Raw genomic sequence first — 14,373 nt, forward strand, 5'->3', positions numbered from 1 at the left:
TTGTAATTGTGAGAAGTAACCTTGCAGTAGAATAAAATTCATTTGTAGAACCACGGGAAAGCTCGAGAAAAATTGTAGCTGAAGGTCGGCTTCATTTCTCCTGATCAGTCGTCTATGGGCCCGATGTACTTGGCTTACAAAGCTCTCACCTGCAAGTTTAGGTGATAGCGAATGTGGAATACATACCACATTGTCAAAGTTCCTGGACTGAGGTTTTAGTCAAATATGTAACATTTAAATGGTGAAATTCAGGGCGGAATGTAACAATATTGTTACATTTATATTGTGATGTAATTTAAAATTTCAAAATGCATCTTTCTTGTATTCTTGCTGACATGAAAATTCTGTATAAATTTTTAGACTTAAATAAATGAACAACACTAAAAACATCACATTCTGAGGAAAACTAGCTTTAAAATATAAATCTGACAAATATATTTTTGAAACCAGTTCCAAGTTAAAATACCCATACTGTTAACAGCAGAGGCTGAAACAGTAGATTGCCATAATTACCTGCCACTACAATAATATATGCCCACCCAGTTGGCCATGCGGTCCACCGCATGGCTTTCCGGACGGGAAAGAGCACTTTCTCCCCGGCACGAATTCGCCCAGCAGACTTGTGTCAAGGTCCGTTGAGCCGGCCAGTCTGTGGATGGTTTTTAGGCGGTTTTCCATCTGCCTTGGCGAATTTGGGCTGGTTCCCCTTATTCCACCTCAGCTGCACTATGTCGACGATTGCTGCGCAAACAAGTTCTCCATGTACGCATACACCACCATTCCACCATTACTCTACCACGCAAATGTAGGGGTTACACTCGTCTGGTGCGAGACGTTCCCCAGGGGGGCGGGGGTGGGGGGTTCCACTGGTGGCCAAACGGCACACAATCACCCTGGGTTTGGTGAGGGGCGGTGGAGGGGTGAAGTGGACTGCGGTAGTCGTCGTAGGGTTTTAGACCACTGTGGCTGCGGCGGGGATGGAGCCTCTCCGTTGTTTCTAGGCCCCCGGTTAAAATACAATACAATAACATATAGTTCATCCAAGAAGTATGTTATGTTAACATGTGAGTCATTCTAGTGCTATTATTGTTTTCTGTTTATCACCTGTGTAAGGTGGTCAAGCCACGAAAAACACAACGGAGACCAGCAGTATTCAGATCCAGGACATAATAAAGATAACAAATGAACTAGAACATCTTAAGTTCCTGAAGCAACAGCCAAACTACAGGAAGCAGGAGTGGTCAAGAAGGAGCTCATGACTAGAGTGCCGATTAGCCAGTATCAGAGCGCGAGATGAGAAATCAAAATTATAGTATGACAGCTAGCACAACAAATACTGTCAAAAGGACCAAAGTAGTAAATGAGTAGTAATGAATTCAATGTCCTGGCCATGGATACACAGAGCAGAAAAACAACACTGCTGACAGCATCACATGTCAGGGATCCGAAGTTGACATGGAGACACACACGTGACACCCTGCACGGAAACCAGCAAAACCCCCCCCCACAGTGGAAAACTAGAACAATGAACCTTCTCTTGAACGGAAATGGCACAGACAATCAACAAGCAATCATACATAATCACAACATCTACCTTGCGAATGCTGAAGAAGTGGGGATATTAGGCATGTTTAGTGTAGAACTCTACGATAGAAGGTTGGTACCAAATGCCACACTGACACAGGGGTTGGGGGGTGGCAATGTATACACAAAACACGTGGGCTGTCCGAAAATGTCCATTTCAGAGGAAATTCTCAGACCCTGAAACAGTGTTTACCCAAGTCACAATCTGATTTTGCCAAGAGCTTGTAGTTGGCTGTCTCTACAATCATGTGGTGCAAACCCTTGCAATATCTGCTTGGGCAACACAGAACTTGACTTTTGTCGAAGACGACGATGTGTTATCCTCCCACCTCTTACTATGTTCTGTACTGCGGGACTAGTACAGTCAGAAGTGAAACGTACTTCTCGTATCTTGGCCTGGACATTTGAAAGCACAATAGATAGTATGGAACTTGACCTTGGCCACTAGGTAGAGTTGTTGTATCAGCAAGTACTCGAGTTCAGAGGAACAACAAAGGTGGATCAAAGCCAGATGTGCAGAAGCATGTGTTAATGTAACATGTGGAACACAGCCTCTCACACATCAGTGACATGCTTGACTTTATTCTGTGTACAGGAAGCTTGCTGTTTATTTCAGTCCTTATGCTGAGTGATTATTTTGCCATTGTAGTGCTCATAATGACTGACAGTAAGCAATCATATCAGGTGCTGCACACGCAATCAACAAGAAGTGTTCCACACGTATCAGTACTTTGAAAGTTTTCCGCTGAATCCGAGCTGGCAAGAGGCTTCTGCCGCACTGTTGTCTCATGTCAGAAGCAGATAGATTAAGCTTGTGGTATTGTTTTGAGGACTTTTGAGAGGATATCAACAGACTAACATGTCTATGCAAGCCTGCAGTGTGATGTAGATAGTTACATGCCACAATGTAGGTGCACACTTTCATTAAGTTGGCACTACGAGAGAAAACTAACTACGCCAACCACAGCGCCCTCTGGCCAACACTGTGGAGCAAAGCGAGTGCTGTCATGAGTTCTGGCCCCATTTTCATCAAGAGCAGATGGCCTGGAAATATTTCTTCTACTACCGAGTGGACTAGCTTGCTATTAAAACTGCATCAGTTACATTCAGTTAAAGTTCAGACAGCAACGAGTATTTGTTAGCTTTAAGATTATGCAGAACAGTCATCCTAACTGCACAGGATTAGACATTGACTACAGCTTCACATCTATGTGCTCATCCTAGTCAAAGTTATGTATGCATTTATAATTTTTACTTGTGTTTTTGACTCTATTGAAAGTTTTAAAGTTACATGCAGCACCTAAGTGCTTCACCTCTCCTGCTTCTATTCGCTTCCTTTACTCTCGGCCTATATTAGAGAATAAGTTCACAGGAGCAGACCCATGCACTGCCTATCAATGCCAGATAACAAAATGCAGCTCATCTGTTTTTGTCACCAGACCAGCAACAAAACCGCAAAAGAGAACTGTGTGACCTAGACAATTTTGTGAGACACAGTATTAATAATGTATGCTAAAGGACAATATCTGACATCAGATGAATTAGTTTCATGAACAAAAGAAGCCAACAATTTTAAGGGAAATGAGTCAACTACGTTGAGGATACTGAAAGACATAGGATTCAGATATCAGAAAATGAACGATGGAAGGAAGGAAATTACTAATGTAACAGTGATGTTGTAGCGCTAAGGACTGTGTTTCTGAGAACACTGCTGGAGATAAGTTGGCACATCTCAAATTTATTATGTAGATAAAACTTCTCAACCAAAGCCTTGCAAGGGCTGAGTGTTGGAATATAAGCAATGGGAATGGTGGGTTAGAAGTTCCAGTACACAGGAGTAGTAGAATTATAGAATTATCATGTTGGATCATCAGAAAGTGGCTTTGTTCCCTACAGTAAGTTGGTTTTTAAGGATTGAAAGGCTAAGAATTCTGCAAATTATGACTCTGAAATTACATTCCGTGTCTTCAAACAGTGGTTTAAAGAACAACTCTTATTGCACATCACTCCACATTCGGTTATTGTCATGAATAATGTGGAATACACTCAGTGCCAGTGGACAAATGTCAGTTACAAACTCCATAAGAGCAGATATTTTTGAACGGTTGTCCTGTAATGGAATACCTCATGCTTTATCACATACCGGTGCAAAATTGTTGGTTCTTATCGATGCCAACCAGCCTACATAAAGAGTTTATGAGATAGACAAAATAAAGCAGCACGGAAACCATACTGTTAGATTACCCCTACGCCATTATCATTAGAACCCAGCTAAAATGTTTTGAGCTCAAGTGAAAGCATACATTGCAGAAAAAACAATGCATTTAAATTTGCAGATGTTGTCAGATTTACACACAAAGCAATAGACAGCATCTGAACATCTGCATGGGTATCATATTTTTGACATGCAGAAAAACTGCAGGATGAAGATTATGAAGAGAAATTGGCAGCAACATGATTATTGATCATCTTGCTGAATGCAAGTCATCTATGTCACCAACAAAGGTGGTGGTGTGGATTTCTTACTGTGAAGTATGTAAGTATTAATTACTGTTACTTTGTTTTGACTGTGTCTGTAGCTGTATTATAAATTGTTAATAGCTGGAGTATTCACCTTTGGCTTCACAACAATACAGTTTATTCATAAAAATATGACATTCAATTAAATACATAAATCATAAAGCTGTAGCAGGCTGCACAATGAACAAAAATCAGCTTTTAAATGATCCATTTCTGATATCCTTAAGCTCACACATTTTTAAAATTTTAAAATACTTTTAATATATTCAGTCGCAGTGGATGAATTAAAGACAGGGGCCACATCATGATTATTGACAAAATTGTGTGTGTCTGTCTGGGGGAGGGGGAGGGAGTGCACGCACACACACGCGCACACACACACACACGCACACACACACACACACACACACACACACACACACACACACACACACACACCACACTTTTGTGTCTTAATTTTACTTTACTCAGAATGCAGTTACTATCTAACGATGTTTGAGCATCCAAAATTTCAACAAGAAGTTCACAACATTTTGGGAAATTTCTTTCTCTTAATGAAAGAATACACCGACCACAGCCCATGAGCAAACCACTGGTACAATGGCATTTCATTACTTTTTTTTGTCACCCTCATACAATCATAGTGAGGGATTAGCAGCTTCCATCACGGTCTTAATGGGTATATATTTCACTTTTTCTCTAAGATGAAATCAAATTTATACTCATTAATCAAAACTCTTTCAAAATTAAACCGTTTAACATAACAACTCACAGTATAAGTCACAAGATCTGCACAAGACATATAGCAAATGCGAAGTTATAAAATTTCATGTTGAGTAGTTGGTATCAGTTCAGAAATAATTTTAAGGAAAGTCAGTTACCTAGGGCAGCAGCACCATTTTACCACACTCATATGGTAGGCACTTTACAATGAGAAGGCAAACTGTGACAAAATATTTACATGCTTTCTCACTGACTGTGCAAACAAATCATAAATCCAGATAGTTTGTAAGGCCATGAAAATAATCCCACATGTGTATTTATTTGTTCATTATAGAAGAAACAATGCTGGTTACCTTTGCCGATTCACTTCATGTCAGATTTTAATACCTGGTGTCAGCAGCCACAGTAACTCCAAAGAACTGCAGCTCCTTCGGGTTTTCGAGTAAATCCTGAGAAATTTCATTCACTCATTAGATATAAATGCAAAAGGGCTTGTATAATAGAACTTTGTAGCCAGTATTGCATGGAGTGGGGGAGGGTAGCATGGGGGATGAGGAAGGAGGGCTAACAGAATAAGACAGACAGTAACTGTTAATTTTATTTGCACACGTGTGGAAATGTGGTATTTATTGTTTGTATCTCAGTATCAATGTAAGCAGATCTCATGCACAAAAATAAATGCACTCTCAAGAACAGAAGGATTAAAGCAAATTAACAATGATACCAGACCCCGCAAAGAGCCAAAGACAGCCACAAATGTATCGCATCTTCACCCAAGGAATAATGTGCACAAGAAAGGTGAAATAACATCAACAATCAAGTTCCTGCCCCCATACCCTCCTCCTCTTCCCTCAAAGGATTCAGATGCCACCACTGCAGCATAGATGATCCCCTCTTCAAGACCACGTGACATATCAAGTAGAGCATAAACCTAGGACAGTGCAGTATAATGGTGTTATCTGCCAACAAAATGCACCTTCCTTAACCTATTGCATTTTGAATTCCTCCACAGGCTTCTACCAAAATTGTAAAAAATCACAACAACACAGACCGCACATAGTACATGCAGGATTCGGTAACTATATAAATGATCTGCCCCCTCATCACTGCCAGGTGGCGATACAGCCTTACACATTGCTCAAAGGTAACACTTCAGAAAAATTTGCACTTACCACAGAAGAGAAATAATGTAATACAAATGAAGTCCAACATGGTAAAGGCAAACATTTCAATTTTCCTCCAAATAGTTATAACAGCCCTGTCAACAATGGGGGGGGGGGCGGATTTTGCAGTAACAAAATTTTTGCACAGTGCTGGAACGGAATATCATGAACAACATATTTAAATTCCTGATTGTTCTGGCGGTAAATGTTGAGGTGGGGCAAGGGGTCAGGGGAGGGGGAGGGGGAGGATGAGAGGGATGATGACATTTTGTTTTCCTTACATAATTCGCAAAACTGTGGCTTGTTGCGACTACAGTATGTTTCTCACTACAAAATTAAACTATTAAATTTCCTACAAAGCGACTAGCGATTTTTTTTCTACAACTAATAGTTACCGTGTTGCAGGGATTGGAAAAATTGCAATTATTAAAAATATTGTTTTAACAGTATAAAATTAATGTTTGTCTTGAAATGAAATGGGTTGAAAATAAATATTTAAGTATTTGTGCTGTGGCATCACCGCCAGACATCACACTTGCTAGGTGGTAGCCTTTAAATTGGCCGCGGTCCAGTAGTATACGTCGGACCCGCGTGTCGCCACTATCAGTGATTGCAGACCGAGTACCGCCACACGGCAGGTCTAGAGAGACTTCCTAGCAATCGCCCCAATTGTACAGCCGTCTTTGCTAGCGATAGTTCACTGACTTCTACACTCTTATTTGCCGAGACGATAGTTACCATAGCCTTCAGCTACGTTATTTGCTACGACCTAGCAAGGCGCCAGTGTCCGTACTATTGATATTGTGAATCATGTACTGTAAAGAGCGACGTTCTCCATTAATGGATTAAAGTTAAGTATTCCACCAGCTATGTCCGTTTTTCTCAATTCTAATTCTCTTGTCATGTTCCAGACCTCACGCCAGCCTGCGTGAGCTGAGACGCGTGCATTTTGGCCTCCTTTAGAAAAACACGGTTGGCTCTCCTGCCAAACACAACATGTGCCACGTCTGAATGTAGTAGAGCTGTATTCAGAGAGAAAGTACAAAATATGGTGAAAAATGGGAGGGGAGGGCAGGGGAGTAGGTGGGGTGGGTGGGGGGGGGATAATGTGTGCAGTAGAAATGCAAGGGAAGGTACGTTGCTGGATTGTGTTCATGCATTTTCCTCCATAGGTTTGCGACTGAAAATCTAGCAAGTGATTACCCACTTCATTCACCCCAACACTTCGCAACAAGCAACTACAGCATGTCTCACAAAGTTATGCCAGCCTTCCACAGTGCACCTTATAAAACACTGGTGATGCAGTGTGCTGAGAAGTCTGGAAGATGTTTAATTTTCCACATAATGTGTTAACATTATGCCTACATGTAATGCAAATATGAGTTAGTAATAATACGAGCACAAGAAATGCATATGTACACAGTCTATGTACAACTCTGCTAAAGGGGATATTGATTTTGTCATTCTATATGGCACCTGTAGCATTATTCCAGGAAAGGTTAATTCCCCTCGATGAGCACTGTTCACTTTTCATTTTATAGACAAGCTATACCTCCCCAGTATTTCCTGTGCATACAACTTCACCAAGTTCATGTTTCTGTAGTGGAGTTTCTTAAATGAGTACATACTTGCAGTTGTGAAGTTAGCCGCTACGTAAAACACTGAACACATTGAAGAACCTGTCCCAAGTGCAACGTGCTGTCAATAAGTACTCGACAGTGTCTCACACCAAAGTGAATAAAATAATGTCAATTTCATTATCTACACTATCACTGTCAGGAATACTTTTCAGAGCATGAGGGGTAAAAAAATGCACCTCCCAGCCTCAGCTCTCACCATTTGACAAGACCCAGGGGCTTAAATTGCACCCTCCTAAGACAGAGGTAGGTCACGTAGGTGTTACAAAACTTCAGACATTTCAATGTAAGTCAAGCAATGCTTTACAGCAGATTACTGTTCTACATTTGAGAATGATTAGTCCCCATTCCTTCGGGCATATTCAAACCCACCTTGGAAGACACACTGTGGATGTGGGGTGAGTGGCTCCACTAAGTGCACTTCACTCTACAACTGCCAGCAATTCCTGAATGGGAAAGATCTATACAACCTCTCACTATCACAGGGACTAGAGAAGTGCAGTATCTTTCTCAACATGCATTAACTCACCACAAAGTAACTATAACACAATTACATGGCTTTAGAATAACCTGTCAATGATGGACAGCAGCAAGGTATTTGCCAATCCAGTTCCTTTCCCAATAGTACTATATATGTCACTGACATCACCACACTTACAAATTAAACACTTTTCCGTGATTGTTTACAGGAATGTAGTTCGAACAACAGCTCATATAACATTTGCAGAAAGTACTCATTAAATACATGGAAAATAACTCCACCATATAAATATCAGTTCGGTGAAGTTATTTTGTCTACTTACAGGAGACAACCGGATAGAAAAAGCTGGGGAGGTATAATGTGTGTGTAAACTGAAAACTGAGCATGGCACATAGTGGGCAAAGTAGGCTTTACTGGAAGAACACTACAGCTGCTGTAAACGGTGACTAATAATCAATTTCCCCTTTAGCAGTGTAGAAGCGTGTTAAGAGATTTGCGCAAATTCTGCTCCCATGCATTTCTTGTGTTAGCATTATTAGTATGTATCTTCATTCCATGGTTGTGTGAAATAACCATTCCCCACTCCCCCATCTGCGTGTGACGATGTTTGGTTTGTGGGGCACTCAACTGCGCGATCATCAGTGCCTGTACAAGTCCCAATCCTTATACAGTCCAATCTAGCCATTTTGATGAATGATGATGAAAGGATGAGGACAACACAAACACCCAATCCCCAGGCAGAAAAAAATCCCCAACCAGGCCGGGAATAGAACCCCGGATCCTGCGACCCAGAGGCAGCAATGCTAGCCACGAGACAACTAGCTGCGGACCCTCCTGCCTGCGCATGTCTTCACATTGTGTCACCTGTGCTTCATAATGTGTGCTGTGGAGGGTCAGCATAGCTTTGTGAGAAACCCTGTACTTGTTTCGTGTGACATAGTAGGGCAGAGTGGAGAATCACCTGTTCAATCCTCAGTTGGCAGACTTATGAAGGACAGAAGTGCACGACTACAGTCCAGCGACTACCTTCCCTCACACTTCTACTCCCTTTCTACTGTCTCCTTTCACCCTAGATCACTGGAAAACAATGTATCCCTAAACACGGAACTACTGCACTTAGACATGTACACACATTTAATATTTGTTTTTAATCCACTTTATTTACAGATAAACATTAACTTTATATTATTAAAACATTATTTTTAATAGTCTGCCCTTTTTCCATCCCCTGCAATTCGGAAACTACTAGTACTAGAGAGAAGATGAATAGGACCCTTATTTTGTAAGAAATTTAATACAATTTAATTTCTGCTTTGAAACATTTTCCCTAGAATCTACAGTTTTCTTGTTATTTGAGAGAAACATCTGTAACACCCCCACCGCCCACTAAAAAAGACCTCAAACCTCACATCCCACCAGTCAGGATTTTTGTATGCTGTTCAGGACTCTCCATCCTAGCATTATGCAAAAATTTATGACTACAAGGTATTTTCTTTCATTGACTGGACTAAGTGTAGTGACTTACGTTTGATGAGTCAAAGTACCCCTTGGGTTGACACTCGATAGGAAGTATGTTTTTACATAAATTTTACGGAGAAGTGAAAAAAATCTTACAGCTGGCAAAATTACAAGTCTTGTTCTGCATTAGCACCAACATACAAATCAAACAAAATTGGTATTACGCAAGGTGTGTTCAAAAGATAGCAGGAAATTTGTAATTTTGTGTATCATTTTATTCTGATTCATAACATTTATACATTGTTATGTTGGCAAACATGCTGGAAAGGTACTGCTTTCGCTGAATCTGCTATTTGTAAAACAAGGGTTTACAAATGGTATGAGCTTTTCGTAGCAGGCCATCAAGACACTGAAAATGCCAAGTGTTCTTCATATGCCCAACGCACCATCAACCGATGAAACTATGGAAAATTTGATAGAAACTATTATCAACAATTGTCAAATAACATTCAGAGATGTAGACATTGGCATGTCAGCTGGCCCACTGCATAAAATTTTTTTCAGTTGTTTTGGGTACAAAAGTGACAGCAAACAATGCTTGAGAATTACTGAATTTTGAACGACAACATTGGCAAACGCAAGTCGCTCTGGAGTTGCTATGTGAACTCCACACCAGTGCAAAACTTTTCAAACGTGTTTTAACAGGAAAAGTGTTTGGGCATATTTTTCAATATGATGCTCGACCATTGCAGTGGAACCATTCTGCATGGACAAGATAAAAAAAGCTTAACAACTGTTGTCAAATGTGATGCTTATGCTGACTGTGTTCTTCAGTATTAACAGCATAGCACACAGTGAGTTCCTGGCCATGGTTGAAAGTTCAATACAGAGTTCTAGTTACCAGTTCAATGCCCTTTATGTGAAGCAATCTGAAAAAGGAAAAGTCTAAATTTGTGTTAAACAATTCACTGCATTACTTGTTCACAAATTTTGGCCAAAAATAATTTCGTAATGATGCCCCAGCCTCCATATTCACTCTATGGAACTTTTTTTCCATTCTCAGAAATGAAAACTATCATTTTACAAGCACAGGTGAGAACGAAGTAGTTTCACAGAGTCAGCTAAAAGCCACCACAAAGATCACGTCATAGAAGCATTTCAGGTCTTGAAAAAAAGTACTAGCATTAGTGTATAGTGTGTTATGGGTAGTATTTTGAAGGAACAACATTGATGTAGATATTGTGTGTGTGTGCGCAAGAATACAGCCTGCAGACCATGCCCTGGCACAAGTACCACAGCACTCAGCTTCACTGGCACATTTCCCCCACCCCCACGCCATGCTGTCTGAACATGAGCAGAGGAAAACAGCAAACACGCCGCATTTAAATGACAATGCAGTTGGACTTTGTTGGATTTGGTTTTGTGTTACACATTTTTCAGCAACACAAATAATAAACAAAACACAGTTTCAGTATTATTTAAATATGAAAACATAAAATTTTCATGTTGTACAAACTGCTGGCATGTGAGCAGACGCAGACTATTTTAAAGAATTTCACATTGAAGCTGCCATGTTATCGACACTTATTTAGTCTCATAATTGTACAAAACCTCTCTCTCTCTCTCTCTCTCTCACACACACACACACACACACACACACACACACACAACCTGTTGATCTTACTGGCTTTACTATTCTGGTAGACCTCTATAGGCCTGACATTTATGGTGCAACTAAGTGAGTTCCAAAATATTGAGAACGAAATTTCATGGTGTATCCTACAACTTCAACTTTGGAAACAGATCACAGATATATGCATCAGGCATATCCTATGAATTACACTTGAGCAAGACACAAGATAACAGTGCAACAAAGTTAACCTAAGGAAGATGATCATTTAGAAATTATATACAGGAGACATTCACAACCACAACAGTGATTGACAGTTCACTTAATATTGTTATAGATACAATTTTAGATGATACATGAACTAGGTAACAGACCTTTAAGCAAAAATGAGACATAGTAGTTCTTTAACTAAGCACTACCAAAGCCCCACAGTTAGAAGAATATCAAAAAGGTATCATTTTCCAGCAAGACAGAGAACCCCCACCCCCCACTGGGCTTTGATAGTGTGTGATTTCCTGGATGAATCATTTCAGGGTCTGTGGATTGGAAGGAACGCTCCAACACCCTGGCCACCCCACTCTCCAGACATTAGGCCCCTTGACTTTCATGTAAATAAAAATGTATCACTGTTTCACCGCTATGTGGCACCACCAATGCATGCTTCACCACCCTTTCAAGGTGTAAATTTTCTACCTAGAAAGCATGATGTAATTTTGAAATTAGTCTGCCATGATGACTGGATCAGTTACAGCATGTCTTTATGGATTTAAATACGTAGATGATCAAGGTAGGTGTGTGTGTGTGTGTGTGTGTGTGTGTGTGTCAGCTCTCCATATGACAAAGCTTTGCAATGCTTGTACGCTTGTCATGTTGCTCTCTGTACATTTTCTGTAATTTTTATTTTGATTTCCAAACTACCCAATGAAGGGTATTTCCCAAAATGCGTCAAATAAAGTCATTCAGTTTTTAATTAGTGGAATTTCATTTAGTGACCAGTTCAACAACTTCGCAGCACTAATATTAATGAGAAGACAATGAAACATGCTGTGTAACTGAAACAATAATGAAATGCCTTAGACAGATGGCGCGGGGTGCTCACTGGTAGTGCCAGAGCGAAATGTCAGTGTGACTAGACTACAACGATATTTGCTCATGGCTGAAAATCCAGATAGTTGCACATTCATATAACTTAGGGCCAGTTAATTGAGACTCCACTGTAAAAGTAAAGGTGTCTGGAAGGTAGTAACACAAGAAATGCTAAAAGAAACAGACATACAACAACTTAAAGATAAAAGACAGGGCAAGTCAATGAATGATCCTCAGGAAACAGGAAATTTTATGAATGATATTTTTTCATGGCAGAGACACAAGAACTAGAATTCCCACAGTAAAATGATCTTCCAATGACTGATTATGTGGCGAGTATAATGTTGTTACCATCCACAGGATACAAAGTTAGGAAAACAATACAAAAATTAACACCTGCTGCTGATTATGGGCTTAAGGAGACAAAACTGTGGTATAAACAGGGCTGGACCCTTGCATATTCAGTCCCTCACTTTAGTACATGCTTCATAGGCCAGGAATGGCCCCTGCCTCACCTTGGAGGTCGTTTGTATATAATCACAATGCTGTGTACAGTCAAGCTGAGGACACAAGTTTGACAATATGTGGTGTATAATTTGCAGCTCACAGTGCTGTGGTCATAGGTCCAACTTGTCCAGGTGGTTATGTGACACCATAGATATATCCTTCCTCAGATATCATATTCGGTCAGCAGTTTGCTGTCTCACCATGTGTGGTTACTTACTACAGGAGTTGATGCATATATCAGTTCTTTTCGCATGGGATTTTGTAGCTGATGTCTTTTACGAAAGCTCGGCTACCACGTATTTAGAGAGCCTGATGATGATGATGAAGTATATCATCGAAGCCAGTTGCCAATAACTGATAACGAAACTACAACTGACAAGAGTGTTGAAAAATTTAATATTCCTTTTGGCTACTGTTCTGTCCTCCTACTTAATAATGATGGACATCCTGAAATTAGATGCAAATTTTGTCACACTTTCTGCTGCCTCAAGGCACTGTTGAGGCGCTGCTCTCTATCAGTTGTGGCAGCTGCTTTCTAGGTGGTAGTGGCATGATTTTCACAACTTTTCATTCATCGCAATTCAAACAATTTTTTTTTCAAAATATTTATAAATGCGTACAGAAACCTAATTTGTGAATCAATGTATCTATTAGTGGAAACTGGATCAAAAACTCTACAGCTGTTCCCGAATTAGCCTTCACATACTGATGAATGCAAGAATAAAGTTGAATTTACATGTGTATAGACATTTGTTTGTGAATGCCCACATGTGTGCAAGCACTGAACTTACATAGTTAAGAACAAAGCGCTGAATTGCATACATCTAACAGGAAAAAAAGAAAACTTTTGACAATCACACTCAGACAAAACCATTTATTATTGGTTCAAATAAATTTATTAAATTCAGTCAATTTAGAAGCAAATTGTCAATCACTGATGCAATATGTACTTCTGTTCCTGTTGGGAATGTTACTGTGGGGGTCAAATACAAGTTGGACATCAACTCCAAGTGCCCTCGACATAACCATTCGAGATGAAATCTCCACATAGCTTAACTTCCCAGTTATTTTTTGTAAGTCTTACCTCTTCTAACAGTTTAATGAAGTTTAAGATGCTGTCAGTGCCTACAGAGTGACCGAATTGCTAACTTTTAAGCTTCCAATTCTATTATGCAAATACAGCACTAAAGAACTGTTCATACAGAATTCACTGAATTCTATGACCTGGGACATTACGAGTTGATACAGCATTTTGTGTACATAGTCACTCTCCTTTCTTCATATTAGTCCTACAGTAGTGTGGTATTAACTAATACCCATCCAGAAGGTCCAGTCACATTAATGTGACCACTGTATGTTTGACATCAACAAGCAATATCCACTCACAGATGGCAGCACTAGCAGTGGAGCGTATATAAAGTGTATCGGGGTGATGCAGAAAAAATGCAGGTATTGTCATAATGTGGAATGGGAATAAGTTATCTTATGTCTCCAAGGGCATGATCAATAGCTTTCAAACAGAGGATGGAAGCACTTCTGAAATGGCTGTAATTGGGAACATTTCATATGCCACCATAGTTAATC

The 14,373-nt window shown here is 40.0% G+C and overlaps 1 long non-coding RNA gene across 1 annotated transcript in view; it reads right to left on the reverse strand.

Annotated features, from left to right (window-relative positions):
• Positions 1 to 826: 826 nt before the first annotated feature.
• LOC126284512 (uncharacterized) overlaps positions 827 to 14,373 on the reverse strand; it is a 36,826-nt gene continuing 23,279 nt past the window's right edge. The window contains exon 2 of the long non-coding RNA XR_007551489.1: positions 827 to 5,276. This is a non-coding gene — a long non-coding RNA (uncharacterized LOC126284512). The remainder of the gene's footprint in view (positions 5,277 to 14,373) is intronic.

The sequence above is a fragment of the Schistocerca gregaria genome, chromosome 8, assembly GCF_023897955.1.
Source record: "Schistocerca gregaria isolate iqSchGreg1 chromosome 8, iqSchGreg1.2, whole genome shotgun sequence".
NCBI classification, from domain to species: domain Eukaryota; kingdom Metazoa; phylum Arthropoda; class Insecta; order Orthoptera; family Acrididae; genus Schistocerca; species Schistocerca gregaria.